An 18707-nucleotide genomic window follows, 5' to 3' on the forward strand; every position below is an offset into this window, starting at 1 on the left:
GGCTGCGCAAAGGGGGGAGGAGCCCAGGAGTAAAAGTAGGAAGGACGAAGGGAGGGGAAAGGAAAGTTAATAGAAGGAAAGGCGGGTGGGAGAGAAAGAGAAAGAAAGAGGGAAGGAAGGGGGGAAGAGAAGTGGAAAGGAGGGAGACCGAGGCGGGGGAGAAGCGTCTGGAGAGTTGCTCCGAAGTTTGGGGGGCCGCGGGGGTGGGCGCGCGTCCCAGGAGGCGGAGGCCAGCCCGGGCTGGGAGCCGCGCCGCGGCCCGGGGGCGGTAGGCGGACCGCGGCTCCTAGGATGTGGAAAGGGGACGGCGGCGCAGGGGGAGGAGACCCGCATGGCTAGGGCAGCGCGCAGGGGGAGGGGAGCGGGCCGGAGGCGGGCGAGGGGGGCCGCGATCCCACGCGCCGCGAACATGGCCTCCTTCCCCGCGGGCCCCGCCGAGCCCCCCGGCCGGGGAGGGCGGCGCGCCCCCGCCGCCGGAGGAGAGCAGAGGCAGGAGGAGGAGGACGAAGGCGCTGCCGAGGAGGCGCGCCAACTTCTGCCAACTTCGGCGCCCGCCCCGTCGCCGCAGGCTCCTCCCGGCCGAGTCACGTGGCCAGCGTGACGAAGCTGCTCTGGTGAGCCAGCAGCAGCGCAGCACACGGAAACGGTCCCTATTTATGTACTTGCACATAAGGGTGCTTTCGAACTGCTAGGTTGGCAGAAGCTGGGACTGAACGACTGGAGCTAGCCCCGCCGTGGGGATTCGAATCGGCAACCCCTAGGTGCTGAGGTTTTACCCACAGCGCCACCCGCGTCCCTAGTGCTGCATGGTACAGCATAATTTATCATCTCCCCACTTCTGATATAAATGATATACAGAGGATGTAATTGTACTAAAGTTACATGAAGAGAACTTTTAAAATAAGGTTGTCTACAACTGCTTGTCGTCCCCCCCCCCCCTGCACTGGATCAGGGGTAGGGAACCAAGCTTCTTCTGCCTAATTTTATGCTGATAGGGGAAGTCTGGAGAGAAAGTTGAAAAAGAAACGGGGGGGGGGGCAGTCAAGACAGACAGAATGGTGGAAAGCAGGGAATCCTCTCAAGTCCATCACATCTGACCTCTGGCAAGAGCAATCTGTTCCTCTCCAGGCAGAGAAAAGAGATGGCCTGGCATTTATAGCTAAATAAAAAAGATAGAAAAAATGTAACTTATTGATTAGTGTCAAAAGGATGTTAAAGGATATGTTGATGGTTCAAAGGGGAGTCAAGAGAAAACTTGCTTCACCAGCAGATCAGTAAGCAATTAGGAAATAAACTTTGGTGCTCTGAGGTATACAAAAGTTAACCGTGGAAAAGAATGTATATGCTTGCTGCAAATAGTGAGATGATGCAACATTAGTTATGGGGGCGATCCGTCCAAATGTAACACTTTTAGGTCATTTTCAGTAGGAAAGATTTAAGAATGGGTTGCATCTCCCCCCCCCCCGGAATGGCTTAAAATAGTGATTCACTTGGGTTGCACACCCTGTTCTATGCATTTGTTGTTGAGAACTGGCGCATCTGGGACTCCTGGGCCAGGTGAGAGGGACGTTGGCTTTGCCTCTTGGCGGTTTGAGAAGCATCCCTGACCTTTGCGGGTGTCCACACACTTCCACGTCGCGCTCCTGGGATCGTGTGGGGACTAAGAGACAGCCGGAGGGGGATCTGGCGAGCCCCTGGGCACGATCACCCTCGATTACGGGGAGCAGGGGGCTCTTCTGAGGGGAAAGCGGAGCGCAAGGGGGGGGAGAGCGCGCTCCCCGCCAGAACCGAAAGGAAGAGCCGGTTCGGGGCGGGGGGGAGCCAGAGCAGCGGCTGCCCCCCTCCCGGCTCCCACGGGGCCTTCCGCCTGAGGGAAACCCTTTTCCCACCCCCGGAGAGCCTCGCGCGCGGGGTCCAGAGGGGGGAGGGGGAGAGAGGCAGAGAGCAGAGGGCGTGCACCCCCCCAGCCACGCATGCGCGCCTCAGCCGCGCCTGCTGGGCGGTCCTTTCCCCTGGGCTCCGCCCCTCGCGACACAGGGCCGCTCGTCGCAGCGTCGTCCTGCGGGGCTGGCGCCGGGCGCGGCCACGGAAAGAGCGAGCGAGGAGCGAGAGCGCGCCCGCCCTCGGCTGGCTGACTGGCTGGGCCGGCGCGGCGAGGGGCAGAGGCGAGAGGCTGCGCGCGGATCCGGCGGCAGCGCGCCCCCGCCGCCGGAGGAGAGCAGAGGCAGGAGGAGGAGGACGAAGGCGCTGCCGAGGAGGCGCGCCAACTTCTGCCAACTTCGGCGCCCGCCCCGTCGCCGCAGGCTCCTCCCGGCCGAGAGCCAGAGGACGGCGGCGGAGCAGGAGGAGGAGGATCGGGTTTGGCGACGGCTGCTGCGTCCTCTCCAAGCGCGGGGCTGGCCTCTGCCGCGCCCGATCCTCTCGCTTCTCGCCACCCGACTCGCCCGCCTCCCTCCCACGGCACACCAGGCAACGTCTCGCGACACACTGGTGTGCCGCGGCACACCGGTTGGGAAACACTGCACTAGAGGACTGGTGGCTCCTCCTGGCAAATGGCCTGGTGCGCGCTGGATCACCGGTCCTTCCTTGCCCCCCTTGAATCCGGCCAACCAAAGGTCCCAACTGGGGTGCCATCTGTTGTAAGCAAAAGCTGCCCTTCTTCCCTTATGGGGGACACAGGAGCCCTTTATAGAGTCCCTTGTAGGTTCTCCATCAGTAGGAGAAAACAACTGAGGCCAACAAGAGAATATTGAGAAGCAAAGCAGCTAGTAAGCCTGATCTTGATTGATCTGCTGCAACAGGGTGCTCCCCTGAGGAGGACCCCCAACCAAGGTGTGCCAGCCCTTATATAGACATTTTAAATTCCCTGCCCTGGAGCTCCAGACCACCCCTCCATACATCACAGAAGGGGCGTAAGCCAAGACCACCTACTACAAACATCATACCTACATCACAGAAAAGGCGGTCCACAACAGAAATTTGAATAAAAAAATTCCTTCCAGTAGCACCTTAAAGACCAACTAAGTTAGTTCTTGGTATGAGCTTTCGTGTGCATGCACACTTCTTCAGATACGCATGCACACGAAAGCTCATACCAAGAACTAACTTAGTTGGTCTTTAAGGTGCTACTGGAAGGAATTTTTTTTGTTTTGACTATGGCAGACCAACACGGCTACCTATCTGTAACAGAAATTTGAATGTTGTTGTTTTTCCTGTCTGCCAGGTTATCTGATAATGCCTTATCTGATTCCCTTTCCTGGTAGTCTGGCCATTCCTTTGAGATGGTGATTTCCCAATTCCTGAGACAATGGGAAGGTTCCCTCACCTGCTCCCTCCTTGCAGAGAAAACATTTGGTCAGTTTGGAAGTCTAAATGGTTTCAGGGCGGTCTTCCTGTGCTGCTCCAGACATGGGGTCCACATATCTATGTATGCGCTTGCTTGGTACATTTATGAACATTTCTTATATATATAAGACATTGTTATGGAAAATCTAGGTGTGAGGCTGCTCTGCCACCCAGCTCTTCGGACTGTGTCTGCAGGTCCCTGCGGAACAAAAGGAGCGCAGCCAGAGACCGAAGCATTCATTCAGCATTCTCCTTTCCCTTCCGCCCCCAACAAACACTCTGTGAGGTGAGTGGGGCTGAGAGACTTCAGAGAAGTGCGACTGGCCCAAGGTCACCCAGCAGCTGCATGGGGAGGAGCAGGGAAGCGAACCCAGTTCACCAGATTATGAGACTACCGCTCTTAACCACTACACCCCACTGGCTCTCAACAAGACACTCAGGTTACCACCACAACTCCTCCCTCAACCCCTCCTCTTTGTGATGTGTCAATGATGTAGTCATGATGTAGTCTTGGGGGTGTAGCATGGGGGATTAGCAGCTAATAAAAGTTGGGGTCTTCTTTTGTTGGGGGCTTCCATCTTGTTCCACCTGGGGGCAGGTGGGAGTCCTGTGGAGACAGTCTTCCATCAAGACCTACTGGCTGCTCTTTTGCTCTCCTCTTCCTGGCTGGTCTCCTTGTTTCTGGTCCAAGGGATCCCTCAGATTTTGGAATCCGCTTCTGGCTCCAATTGTATCGGCTGCTTTGCTGAGCCTCTTGGCTGTTGTGCCTGGAAGGGGCCTGTGTCCAGGGTCCTTGTCCTGGCCTGAGTCAGAGGCTGGGGTGGGGAGCTGGGATTGGGGGGGTCGTTTAGCTGCCCCCCCATTCCTGCTATGAACAGCACCAAGACCTAAAACACGGAGGGATCTAAGCTCGTGGGGTGGGGGAGGGGAGGATGTAGCACTTGTAGGGGGGGGATCCCACTTTGCAGCTGGATCTCCGGGATCAGCCCCTCCCCCGCTCTCCTGATCCAGAAGGAAGACGGTAGAGGGGAAACCTTCCTCCCCCCCTCAATTCTTTCCCTCCCCTCCCGGCACCTCCTCCTCTCACCCCGCCCCCACAACCCCACATCCCGCCCCCAAACGTCCCACCCTTTCCTCCTCCTCCTCCAATCCGGCTCTTCTGTCCCAGGAATGGGGGGATGAGCCCCCTCCCACCCTGCCTTCTTGTCCAGGACGTGGAGCTTCCACTCCGGATTGCTGCTCTGCCCCGTAGATCTAGGGGGGCGGCTTTCGATGCTGCAGGAAAGGAAAGGAGGATCGGGAGCGAGGTCAAAGAGGTAAAGGGGTCGCGGGGGGGGGGAGAGGGGGGAAAAGGACGCAGAGACCCCGCCAGCTCCCCCAAGCGCCTTCCGTGGGGCCGGGATCCTGGCACGCGAGCTGCGAAGGGGCGGAAATGGGGCGCCCACCCACGAGGACTCCCTGGCCCCCTTTCCCCCGCGCAGGCATCCCTGGGGCGTGGAGAAGCGGGCCAGAAAGGGTTAAGGGGTGCGGGAGGCGCCTGGATAGAGACCCCCCCTGTCCCTCCCCGGCTCGTCTTGGGGGGCATTAGGGACGGAGAGATGGGGGGCGCAGGGCGAGGGGTGAGCCGGGCCAAGGGGGCGTCTGGGTGCAGGAGAGACTCCGGGATGCGAGGGGGGCAAGGGCGGGGGGAGGAAGGGGCACCCCCGGGGCAAGGAAGCGCAGCATGGGGGGGGGAGACAGCTGGGGGCCGCCTTGGCTTCTCCCTCCCGCCCAGGAATCGACCCCCCCTCAAGGCGACCAGAGAGGGATCCCTGGAAAGTGGGGGTCCTGTCTCCCCACCTCTTCCTTCTTGCAATCACCATCCTCTTCCCACCCCATAAGCCCCTGCCCTGTCCAGACTCAGCACTTCTGCCCAGTCCACCCACTGGTCCCCTGGAGAGGAGAGGAAATCCCGAGAGGAAGAGGGGAGGGGGGAGGCCTTCTCAGAAGCGGCTCTTGGTTTCCGCAATCCCACCCAGGAAGCAGCCAGAAACCTTTTCCTCTCTCTCAGGCTTCCATCTTTATTGTCTTTTCCGCTGAGGATGAGGATAATGTACACCTGTCATCAGAAACAGGGGTGCAGAGTCCATGGAATGGCTCTCAGGATTGATAGAGAAGTTGCACCTCAAAAGCATTTCTGTTCCTCTTATTCTTTGTAGGAAATGTCAGAGTGACTGACAAGCTGAGATACAACCCATCATCATCCGATGACAGCGACTTCATGAATCTTCCCAGTCAAAGGACCCATTTTCAGGATAGACAGTGCCTGGGGCTGGAGGCTCTACACACCGGGTGTGCCTGTGCAGGCCAAAGACTGCCAGTATTAGCACAGGTGAGGTGTGTGACCTCCCCAAATTTACAGACTGTGTGTGAATGAGAGTTTGTGGGTGGGATTATAGTTTATGGCAACCCTGTGATTTTCTCCACCCATAACTTTTCGTGAGCTGATATTGCAGTACGAATTCCAAATTAACTACAAAAAAATCACATGATAATAATAATAGTACAGTGGTACCTCAGGTTAAGAACTGAATTTGTTCTGCAGGTCCGTTCTTAACCTGAAACTGTTCTTAACCTGAAGTACCACTTTAGCTAATGGGGCCTCCTGCGATTTCTGTTCTCATCCTGAAGCAAAGTTCTTAACAAAAGGTACTATTTCTGGGTTAGCAGACACTGTAACCTGAAGCGTCTGTAACACGAAGTACCACTGTAAAAGTTATAGTATTCGTCTTTTCCCCCAGCCACTCTGGGCAGCTTACAGTACATATAGGTAAAGGTAAAGGGACCCCTGACCATTAGGTCCAGTCGTGGCAGACTCTGGGGTTATGGCGCTCATCTCGCTTTATTGGACGAGGGAGCCGGTGTGCAGCTTCCGGGTCATGTGCCCAGCATGACTAAGTCGCTTCTGGCGAACCAGAACAGTGCACGGAAATGCCGTTTACCTTCCCGACAGTACAGTACATATACAAGACAGTAAAACATCAAACATTACAAACCTCCTGATACAGCTGTCTCCTAAATGTCAGATGGTTGCCCATTTCCTTGCCCTCGGAAGGGAGGGCATTCCATGGGGCAGGAGGCCCTCTGCCTGGTTCTCTGAAACTTCACTTCTAACAGCAAGGGTGTGGGAATGTTCTGGGGTACAGGAGAGGATATATTGACTAATTATATCCTTATCCAACTTGTGCTAACAAGTTCCCAAAATATCAGCAGAGTTTATAAACATTCCCTTTTTAGTTTGCAACGGTAACGTGTGCACAGGTTCGCTAGAACCTCTATAATAATTACTCTGGTAATTTCCCCTTTGATCCCTCTTAAAATACAAGACACTACACAGTCTTTATAAAAGTATAAAAGAGTTTACTCACGTTCTGTTCACAATATGATCCCAGAAGGCACACAGACTTAAAAAGGTAAAATACATTTAGAATCTATCTTGTAGCAAGATAGTCCTTATCTCCTCTCTTGGCTGGGAGCCAAGAGAGCATCCTTAGATGTTCCTCATGGAAGGAAGATGGCAGAGAGAGGCAAGAGAGAGGCAAGAGGCAAGAGAGAGAGATGGCTGCCTGCCCTGTGCTTTTATCATTACCTGCACAGGTGGGGCCACACCCACCTCTGGTCACATGCGGAGGAAGTCCGTCCCCAGGAAGTTTACCTGCTTGCTGGACAGACATCCCTCCCCATGTTCTAACATGTACACTCTAGGAATGTTGTCATTGACTGCTCCTGTGTTTTACATCCCACATACCCCTTCTCAGGCAATACAACATACACAAAATATAAACAACTTTATTCAACCACCCAGAGTCCCAGCTTGACACGTAGATTCTGGAAACTCTCTCTTGGTAGGGGTTTCGTCAGGATGTCAGCAGTCATCTCTTGGGTGCTGCAGTAGGATAGCTCCACAAGTCCATCCTGGATCATCTGGCGTATGTAGTGGTATTTAACCCCAATGTGTTTTGTTCTGGCCAGGAACTTCTCACTCTGTGTCAGCTTCAGGCAACTTTGATTGTCCTCCAGCAAGCTGACAGGCCCTTTTCTCACCAACCCAAAGTCCTTTATGAGTTGATCAAGCCAGGCGATCTCTCTGCAGGCTTCTGTTGCTGCAACGTATTCTGATTCTGTGGAAGATAATGCTACACAGCTCTGTTTATAACTGCCCCATGCAACAGGTCCATCACCAAACATGAAAACGTGACCACTTGTTGATTTATAATCAGCATTATCCCCAGCCCAATCCGCATCAGTATACCCAACCAACTTAGGGTCTCTGACGGCTGGTAACCTTAATTTACAATTCATGGTACCCTTCAAATATCGCACCACCCTCTTTACACCTGCCCAATCATGCTCAGTGGGAGAATTCACTTTTCTGCTAAGAATCCCCACAGCATTAGCTAAGTCAGGTCTACATGTGGTAACTAAATACAAAAGTTTACCAATCGCCGACCTGTAGTCATTGTTGTCTGGCAACTGCTTCGAATCCTGCTGATTCTTCAGGAAGTCAGTAGCCATCGGTGTAGCAACTGGATGTGCGTCTTGCATCTGCATGTGCTCAACTAGCTCGTGGATCTTCTGTCTTTGGCTGAGAAGAAATGAACCGTCCTCTTCTCTTTCCACCTGGATCCCGAGGTAGTACTGGACATCTCCTAGCTCCTTGACCTCCACCTCTTTGCTAAGGTGTTTTACTATCTGTGTATAGTCTTTTTCACTTGCTGTGGCAATAATCAGGTCATCAACAAATGCTAGAATATATGAGAATTGTCCATTATTTGACTTACTGTACAAGCACTTGTCAGCGTCGCCTTGCTTGTACCCAAGTTGCGTCAGCATTTTATGCAACTTCTGGTTCCAGGCTCTAGCAGCCTGTTTAAGTCCATAAAGTCCTTTCTGGAGTTTGCACACTAAATGCGCCTCATGTGGTTTCACAAAACCTTTGGGCTGTTTCATATAAATTTCTTCTGAAATCTGCCCATGTAGAAAAGCGGTAGCAATGTCTATGTGTTTCACTCTCATTTTCTTGGAGGCTGCAATGCTTAAAAGCATTCTTACACTGCTGTACCTCACGGTTGGTGCAAAAACTTCATCATAGTCTTCACCAAAACGCTGTGAAAATCCCTGTGCTACAAGTCTAGCTTTGTAGCGCTGCACTTCTCCTTCTGACCCCTTCTTAACCTTGAAAACCCATTTACTGCCAATGGCCTTCTTACCGGGAGGCAGCTCAGTGAGTGTCCAGGTCTTGTTCTGATGCAGTGCATCCATCTCCTCCTGCGCGGCCTTCCTCCAGAGACTGGCTTCTGCAGCTGGCATCTCCTGTATCTCTTCCCAAGTGGAAGGTTCCTGTGGAAACGCCGACCCTGCAAAGTAGGACAACCGTAATGGTGGGACACCTTTGTTGGTTCTGGACGAGCGTCTGACCTCTGGTTCTGCAACCGCATCAGCTTCCTCATCCTCCTCCAACGCAGGCATGTCCCCATCTGAGTCCTCATCTTCGTCTCTGGTGCCGCCAGGGTTCTGGTCCTCTGCGTCTTCTAGTGTGTTGCCTGTAGGGGGCGCTGTAACACTCGAAGGCAGATTATTACTTTGTGGGGTCTCAAAAGGGAAATATACAAACTCTTGAGTCCTTTCTGACTCATCTGAAGAATCCACAACAGTGTTCTTAGTGTCTACTTTTCCATATTCATCAAAATAAACCGCATGGTATGCATTTGTCTTACCAGTTTGTAAGTCCATAATTCTGTATCCTTTGCCTCCAGAGGCATATCCCACAAGGATACCTGCTTTTGCCCTGGAGTCAAGCTTGTGTCTGTGTTCTTTGGGCACGTGGAAGTAACACGGACTTCCAAACACACGTATGTGCGAAAGATTGGGAGCTTTCCCATGCCAAAGTTCAAATGGTGTGCGCTCTGCACCTTTAGTTGGCAGTCTATTCTGCAAATAGACAGATGTGTACACTCCTTCGGCCCACAGCTTCTGTGGCAAACATGCATCCTTTAGCATGCACCTTGTCATGTCCATAATGGACCTAAACTTTCTCTCAGCTATGGCATTCTGCTGTGGTGTGTAAGGAATTGTGGTTACGTGTGCAATTCCTTCCTTGGCCAGGAGAGCCTGCGTTTCATTTGAGCAGTACTCACCTCCATTGTCACTCATTAGCACAGCTGGAGCTCTTTGGAATTTATTCTTGACCATGGCAATGTATTCCTGGAGCTTGTCCACTGTCTCACTCTTCTCTTTGAGGAAATATACAACACAAAATCTTGAAAAGTCATCCAGAAATATTAAAATATATCTATTCTTTCCCAGTGAGGGAACATTCATGGGTCCACATATGTCAGTGTGCACTATGTCAAGCACTTTGTTGCTTCTTTGTTCTGCACAACGTGGAAATGAAGGTTTTACAGCCTTCTCAGTAATACAGCTTATGCACTTTGCTGGAGCTTTGTTGCTCTGCTTTACCTGCAAACCTCTTACAAGATCTCTTTTCTGTAGATCCAGAATGACGTTGGTGTCTCTATGTCCAAGCCTTCTGTGCCATAGGTCCAGATCTGCTTCATCCTTCTGGCTGGAATGTGCCACTTTTGCAGACTGATTCTCTGAAAGATCAAGCTCATATACACCATTGATTAGCTTTGCTTGAGCAAACACTTTGCCATTTCTAGTCACTTTACATTCTCCATTTCCAAATGTGATCTGGAAACCTTTCTTGTCCAAAGTGGACACGCTAATTAAATTGCAGCTCAGCTCTGGAACATACAAAACTCTAGAGATTGTGTTCTCAATGCATTCATTGTTTATATTGCATTTCAGACTCATGGAACCTGCACCTTTTGCTTTAACAATGTTGCCATCTGCAATCTCAATTTCAGATCCTTCTTCATCATTTATCTCATTAAAATAGTCCTTTTTATATGAAAAATGTGAACTGGCACCTGAATCTAAAATCCATTTATTACGTCTATTCTCACGATTCTGGACTGTTAAATTCCTTTCTTGCAGTAGCCATGTGCATTCACATTTCCCCTTCTTTTCCCCTTTTGGCTGAAAGGGGTGGGGTTTCTTTGCTTTAGGAGCCCTGCAATTCTTTGCAATGTGTCCTTCTTTGTTACAATTGAAACAAATCACTTTCTTAGGCATCTCTTTCGACTTTGTAAATTGCCTAGATGCATAACTACTGTCTTTGCTTCTAGCATTTCTCACTGGAGATTCAGCTCTATCTCTGCATTCTTCTTTTAAATAACCAATCAAGTCTTTAAAAGTCAGACCTTGTCTATGATCCATCAAACTTACAAATGCGCTAAAGCGTGGTCCAAGTGATGATAACAAAAATGCTATCTTTGTATCTTCATCAAAAGCTTTGGGAGTCAAATCAATTCTTTGAATAATCTCAGTAAACTTGTTGATGTGCTCTGTGAATTCCTCTTTTGAATTCATCCTCAATCTGGTTAATTTACACACCAAGTTTCTGAAGCAGTTTATGCTAGATTCTCCATACACGCACTCAATATCTCTTAAGATTTGAGATGCATCGTCTGTACTATTTATTAATGATAGCTGCTCATCGCGAAGTCCACTCAAAATTATGTGTCTAGCTTCGCTGTTCATGCGTTTCCAAGCACTTATCTTGGCTAAATCCTCCTCAGACGATCCTGTAGGCTGAGGCTTTAAAGCTTCCAAAATGTGCTTATAATCTAAACATGCTATCAAGCGCTGCTTCCAGTGTATGAAATTGTGTTCATTCAGCACAGGCATTCCTAGCTTTGCATCAGTATCAAAAGCTGCTCTAGCCATCTTAAAATCCAAAAATTTGAAAATTCTTCAAAATTTCAAAATTTCTCAAAATTTTAAAATCAAAATCTCAAAAATCTCAAAATAATTCTTCACTGCCTTGGGTCACTGTGAACTCTGAGGGAAGGGGGGGTTGCTTAATCCCCACTGCACAATGGAACAAAGGACCATGTGCTTACCAGGAAGTTAACTCAGAAAAATACTACTCAACTCAAAATCACAATCCAAAGCAATCCTTCAAAAATACGCAGAAATATGCAATACTGGGCCCATAACCCTTTGTGGGAATGTTCTGGGGTACAGGAGAGGATATATTGACTAATTATATCCTTATCCAACTTGTGCTAACAAGTTCCCAAAATATCAGCAGAGTTTATAAACATTCCCTTTTTAGTTTGCAACGGTAACGTGTGCACAGGTTCGCTAGAACCTCTATAATAATTACTCTGGTAATTTCCCCTTTGATCCCTCTTAAAATACAAGACACTACACAGTCTTTATAAAAGTATAAAAGAGTTTACTCACGTTCTGTTCACAATATGATCCCAGAAGGCACACAGACTTAAAAAGGTAAAATACATTTAGAATCTATCTTGTAGCAAGATAGTCCTTATCTCCTCTCTTGGCTGGGAGCCAAGAGAGCATCCTTAGATGTTCCTCATGGAAGGAAGATGGCAGAGAGAGGCAAGAGAGAGGCAAGAGGCAAGAGAGAGAGATGGCTGCCTGCCCTGTGCTTTTATCATTACCTGCACAGGTGGGGCCACACCCACCTCTGGTCACATGCGGAGGAAGTCCGTCCCCAGGAAGTTTACCTGCTTGCTGGACAGACATCCCTCCCCATGTTCTAACATGTACACTCTAGGAATGTTGTCATTGACTGCTCCTGTGTTTTACATCCCACAAAGGGAACCAGCAGAAGACCCTCGGAGGCGGACCTCCCTGTCCGGACTGAGCGATGGGGGTGAAGATGCTCCTTCAGGTCCACAGGGCCGAGGCTGTTGAGGGCTTGAGGTTGCCGATCTTGCTCCTCCATAATGATCGATGTATAGTTAGCAGAGTAGGAAAAAACACTCAGAGGCAGGGGAAAAAATCAGCTGAGAAATTTATTACTGAAGACAGATAAGCATAACAGGACCCAAAAAATAGCAAAAATGTAATTCACAGTAAAACCCTGACTTAGCAAACCAAAACAGCACTCAAGTAAGAAACAGACAGAATATAGTAATATCAGACTATGAAGTGGTAGCAGGTGCATTTCAATACTGTAATTTATATATAATTCAGTGTCAGAGTCACCCTGGGACTAGATAACAAGCCTCCAGGTGGACGTGCCGCACCTGCCCTTCACGTTCCTCTTCCGCACGGGTAGAATCTGCCTTCTGGACTGTGGGATTCACGGTTGTTCTCCTCCTCTCCATCCACCAGGGCTTGACTTCAGGTGCAGCAGAATTCCCCAGCCCCCCAAGGATTTGAGACCCAACAGCTTTCCTCACCTGGTTTAGCCGGCCGGTTGAAGCCGTTGCTTGAACCCCTGTTGCATGCTGACAGCTTCTGGAAGCCACAGGTGAGAGTTCAGTGCAGGGTGGGCACCAAGGGTGGAAAAATGACCCCAGAAGGTGCAGGACATGTCCCCCACCAAAGGAACTACTGCTCCCCAACACCCCATGACATCTAGATTCAGGTAGGTAGCCGTGTTGTTCTGACACAGTTGAAATAAAAAATTAAAAAATAGTCCAGTAGCACCTTAGAGACCAACTATGATTGTTCTACGTATAAGCTTTGGTGTGCATGCACACTTCTTCAGATACACTGACACAGATGTCACCAGACCCTTGTATATCTGGGAGGGTGGGGTGGGGTTTTTCTCAGAAAGGTACTCCTACTACCATCTCCCACTACCCATCACTATATGAAGAAGTGTGCATCCACACGAAAGCTTATACCTGAACAAACATGGTTGGTCCCTAAGGTGCTGCTGCTGTTGTTGTTGTTTAGTCGATTAGTCGTGTCCGCCTCTTCGTGACCCCATGGACCAGAGCATGCCAGGCACTTCTGTCTTCCACTGCATCCCGCAGTTTGGTCAAACTCATGCTGGTAGCTTCGAAAACACTATCCAACCATCTCATCCTCTGTCGTCCCCTTCTCTTTGTGCCCTCCATCTTCCCAACATTAGGATCTTTTTATTGGAAAATTAGCGTGGCTAATTGGATTGGACCCCAATTAGGCGCATCTGCTTGAATGGAAGCCCGGCACGCTTCCTTCACGCCTCGTCTGCTGGTCCTCCGTCTTCCGTCAGCCACAGTAGCAGAATATCCACGCAGCTTGCTGTTACTTGCGGTGTAAACAGATCAAACACACCTAGGCGTCCGTGTGTTTATAACTCAGTGTTTATTCAGGCAGTAAAACAATTACGGAATTCCCTGGGCTTAGAGCACACATTTTGTGCTTCCGTCTCTCTCGGCAGCAGAGACAAACAAGCAGTGAGCAAAGCCACTCCTTCCTTCTAGTCACGCCTCAGGAATGGAGAGACGTCACTCAGAACTCCTTAACCCTGTGAGTTCTGAATCCAGCAACACCCCCTCTTCTATCCAGTCCTGAGGTGACTTGGGTGTTTACCTTTACAGACCTCTGTGAGATCAGTCCCCTTCCCAATGCCTTGCGCCCCTTCCTGGCGTCTTTGTCAGGCAACTGTGGAACCTCCTCACAACTCCCAGGTTCGCACTGTGCGAAACCAACCCACACACCTGTGGCCTGATACCTGTCAGGTGGAATGCCCTTCATGGCCCGAGAGGACCGCCTGGGTACATACTCAAGGACTTCCTCTGACTCACTGTGGTCAGCAAGTGTGTCCTCTGCATCACGGGATTCCCCCTCTGACTTAAAGCGTCTTCGAATTCTCTGCATTACGCTAACAGGAGACGCAGGCTCACTCTTGGGCTCCCCTTTAGCAACCTGTGGAGACGCCCCACCCTGTTCTTGACCCTGGTCATCAACCTGGTCTTCACCAACAGGTTCAGCCCCTGGCTCTCCCTCATCCTCATCCTCAGACAGGCACTCTGAGAGAACATCATGCCTTGCATTGTGCTGTGACCTACCATCCGGTTCACAGAACTCAGCACGTTTACTGACCAGAAGCTTGGTCTGGTCACCTTCCGGATATGCAAACCTCCATCCCTTGGTTGCAGGTTCATATCCACAGAAGATCATCCTTTGGAACTTAGGACCACCCTGCTTTTGTTGCGCCTTTGGTACCGGCACCAAAGCCGTTGACCCAAACGCACGGAAGAAATGCACCTGCGGCTTCTATCCGTAGAGTACGAAATGGGGGGTTTCACCTACCACTGAGTTGTAGGACCTGTTCATCGTGAATGACAAAGTTCTCGTTGCTTCCCACCAAAAGCTCTGTGGCAAACCAGAGTCTGACAGCAAAACCTCTGTTGCTCGGACCAGAGCGTCACATCTGAGCTCTGCCACACCTCTTTCCTGAGGAGCCGTCACCTTGTGACGTATCCCTTTCTGGCGAAAGAACCCCTGCAGAGCAGACCCAGTAAACTCTGCACATCGGTCACTCTTGAACCCCTGCACCTTGGTGGAGAACCTCAGTTCCACCTCTGCAACCCAATCTTTGATCAGTTGTGGTGCATCTTCTTTCGATTTGAGAGCAAAGCACCATGAAACCTGGCTAAAATCATCCTGCACCGCCAGAAGATACCTGGCCCCTCCCAGACTCTTTTGCATGGGCCCAAAAAGGTCTGTGTGCACAAGTTCAAAAGGTTTTGTGGTTACCCTTTCCACCTCGGGATAACTGCACCCTTTTACCTTTGCCCTTTTGCATGCCCTACAATTTAGGGATTTGCCACACTCCTGTATTTTACAACCCTTAGTGCACTCCTGTAACATTTGAATATCTTCAAGTGTCCCATGTGCCATCTTTTTGTGCCAAGCACACGCACATGAAACATGAGTGGGAACTGTAGCACGCATAGCTTGTGCCCTCTCAGCATTCCCCTCACCCTTCAGAGGCATTTCCAGAACAAAGAGATTATTCTGCCCCTTTTCAACACTGACCAGCTGCTTCCCTCCCTTGGAGATTGTGCAAACATTGTTTTCAAAGTACACCTTATACCCTTCCTGTAACAAACAAGGAATAGATAAAAGACAATGTTGCATCCCAGATGCCACGTACACTTCCAGCTGCGCCTGTAAAACAGAAACATAAACATTTGCTATGTTATAAACCGGCATTTGTTTCCCATCAGCTAACACAATAGTTTTCCCATCTGAAACAGATCTGCAGTTCCACATCTCGACAGCAGGTGTCTCTGTAATCATATGCTGGCTGGCTGCTGAGTCCAAGACCCAGTGCAGCACTCCCTCCTCCTTGGAGCTGTCCTGCAAAAGCGCCATAGAAGCTGTCAGATGATAAGAATTTTCTTCGCCTCCTGAGTCACGTCCTCCCTGCGATCTCCCACGTCTGCCTGCCCTCCTGGACTGGCTGCCATGGAAACCCGGCTGGTTCCCATGAGAAACGACCTTGGGAACATCCTGCGCAGCCTCTCTGGCTCTCTGGGGGCAGGAGCGCCGCAGATGGTCAGGAGAATTGCAAACAAAACAATGACGAGAAGCTGTGGAAAAAGCCTGAACCATGCATTCTGCTGGCCTGGCCCCCCTGCAACTGGAAGAGCCCCCCGTGCCAGCCCTGCCCTCTCTGATCCAGCGTTCCTCCTCGTCCTCTAGACGTCCTGTGACGTAAGAAAGCGTCAGCATTTGTGGGTCCATCGATTCCAAAGATAGACACAAATTGTCATAACTTTTGTCCAGAGAGCTGAGCAGAATATAAACCTTCAGCTCCTCAGAAAAGTTCACTTGCAACAGCCTCAGCTGGTTGAACACAGAAAGCATCTCAGTCACATGCTTTCTAATGCTATCGCCATGACGCAGCTTCATCTCAAACAGCCGCCTGGTAGTGTGTATCTTTGCCCCAGCTGTGGTTCTGTGGTGCACTCTTTCTAAAGCTTGATAAACCTCTTGAGCAGTGTCCAGCTCTTCCACCAAAGGTAGCTGGGAAGCATCCAGACTGAGCACTATAGCTCCCAGGGCTCTCTGATTCCTTCTCTGCGACGCGTGCGCAGCCGCAACCTCTGCTGCCAAAGCACCAGCCGCTGGTGGGGGTAGTGGAGGCCCTTGGACTGCCTCCCACAAGCCCTTCGCTACCAGCCAGGCCTTCAGCTTCCGGCTCCATTCTTCCCAATTTTTTCCATCTAATTTTTCGAACGGGACCGCGTATGAATCATGGCCGTCTGCCATCTTCTCCCCCAGGGCCCAGCGTACTCACGTAACCAGTAGTCGCTTCCCGGCACCCGGCTCAGCAGATCGGCTCTTTCTCAGCGAGTTCCTCTGCCCCAGACACAGGCAGGACTCCAGCTGGCCGCAGCGTCTTCGCAGCTGACTTCAAACACACCGTCGCAACAGCTTCAAAGCAGTAATTAGCAACCCATAACCTATTGGAAAATTAGCGTGGCTAATTGGATTGGACCCCAATTAGGCGCATCTGCTTGAATGGAAGCCCGGCACGCTTCCTTCACGCCACGTCTGCTGGTCCTCCGTCTTCTGTCAGCCACAGTAGCAGAATATCCACGCAGCTTGCTGTTACTTGCGGTGTAAACAGATCAAACACACCTAGGCGTCCGTGTGTTTATAACTCAGTGTTTATTCAGGCAGTAAAACAATTACGGAACTTCCCTGGGCTTAGAGCACACATTTTGTGCTTCCGTCTCTCTCGACAGCAGAGACAAACGAGCAGTGAGCAAAGCCACTCCTTCCTTCTAGTCATGCCTCAGGAATGGAGAGACGTCACTCAGAACTCCTTAACCCTGTGAGTTCTGAATCCAGCAACACTTTTCCAGTGGGTCTTCTCTTCTCTTGAGGTGGCTGAAGTCTTGGAGCCTCAGCTTCATGATCTGTCCTTCCAATGAGCACTCAGGGCTGATTTCCTTCAGAATGGAGAGGTTTGATCTTCTTGCAGTCCATGGGACTCTCAAGAGTCTCCTCCAGCGCCAGAATTCAAAAGCATCCATTCTTTGGCGATCAGCCTTCTTTATGGTCCAGCTCTCACTTCCATACATCACTACTGGGAAAACCATAGCTTGAACTATAAGGACCTTTCTTGGCAAGGTGAGGTCTCTGCTTTTTAAGATGCTGTCTAGGTTTCTCATTGCTTTTCTCCCAAGATCCTAAGGTGCTGCTGGACTATTTTTATTACTTTTTTACTTCAGCTGTGTCAGAACAATATGGCTACCTACCATTAAGTACAGTTATCTCCTTGCCTTGAATACCCTGCTTTTCAGTGCCAGATTAGGACAGTCCTCTGTCAGAAGACAAGTACAGGATCAGGCAGCACATCATCATTATAAAGCACCATTGGGGTGGGTGTTTCCGCCTGGGATTCCCATGTGCCAGCTGCTTTCCTCCTGCTTCTCCTGCTCTCTCCATGCATTGTGAGGCATTTAGACAGAGGTCCATCTCCAAGAACAGGAGCTTCCCTGAGCACCCATTCAGCTGACCCCAAGCACCAAGCCTTGTCACTAGTTCTCTGACTGACCCAGACCACAGTCCCTGGAAGAGATGAAGGCCTGGGTCTCCCAAAATGGTGCATATCAACCTCCTGAGGTCAGCAGGACTGTGCAGGTGATTCATGAAGAACTAGAGGTGGAAAGGGGGGAAACACTTGATTTGAAAGGCAGTCTCAGAGGACAACAGTATTCCAAGATCATGCTGTGTTATTAAAGATGATTGAGGATTATGAAAGTTTGCTGATGCATTACTACCATTTGACACCTTACCATTTTCATTTCCTAAAAATTGGGAACATGGGGAGGACATGGGAGAATGTAGGAGTTGTTGAAATAGGAGAAGGTGCTAATGGCAGTTGATGTGTCCATTTTTTGTGTCTGTTCTTTGTCCTGAAGCCCAAACAGGATTTCCTTTCTGCCCACTCTGAGAAAGGGGATGGAGAAGACAGAATTGCAGGGGACAGGGCACCTTTCGTTTCATTAGGAATAGCCATTAAAATGTGTGAAATGTGGAATATGCTTCACTGAATGAGCACACATAGTTCACATCAACGAACACAAAAAGGAAAGAACCCATTTAAAGGTATGGAGTGTGGAAACAGCTTCTGTTTCAATGCAAAACTTAGAACACACCAGCGGACTCACACAGGGGAAAAACTATATTTATGTATGGAGTGTGGAAAGAGCTTTAATGATAGTGGAAGCCTTAGAAGACATCAACGGACTCACACAGGGGAGAAACCATTTCAATGTATGGAGTGTGAAATGAGTTTTAATGATAGTGGAAGCCTTAGACAACATCAACGGACTCACACAGGGGAGAAACCATTTCAATGCATGGAGTGTGGAAAGAGATTCAGTCAGAGTGGACACCTTAGACAACATCAACGGACTCATACAGGGGAGAAACCATTTCAATGTATGGATTGTGGAAAGAGCTTCAGTCAGAGTGGACACCTTAGA

General features: G+C 50.2%; 2 long non-coding RNA genes across 3 annotated transcripts in view; one reads left to right on the top strand and one right to left on the bottom strand.

Moving 5' to 3' along the window:
* Positions 1-18707, bottom strand: part of LOC309378858 — a 230243-nt gene that overhangs the window by 29194 nt on the left and 182342 nt on the right. The gene's annotated exons all lie outside the window — the stretch shown is intronic.
* Positions 4198-18701, top strand: LOC309378856. 2 transcript variants are annotated; one of them, XR_014172207.1, is made up of 4 exons: positions 4198-4661; positions 5544-5716; positions 12598-12736; positions 18141-18701. It is a non-coding gene; the product is annotated as an uncharacterized lncRNA (long non-coding RNA). The 2 variants fall into 2 exon arrangements; XR_014172208.1 differs by having other exon boundaries at positions 4200-4661; positions 18150-18701.

The sequence above is a fragment of the Podarcis melisellensis genome, assembly GCF_964234715.1.
Source record: "Podarcis melisellensis genome assembly, chromosome: 10".
NCBI classification, from domain to species: domain Eukaryota; kingdom Metazoa; phylum Chordata; class Lepidosauria; order Squamata; family Lacertidae; genus Podarcis; species Podarcis melisellensis.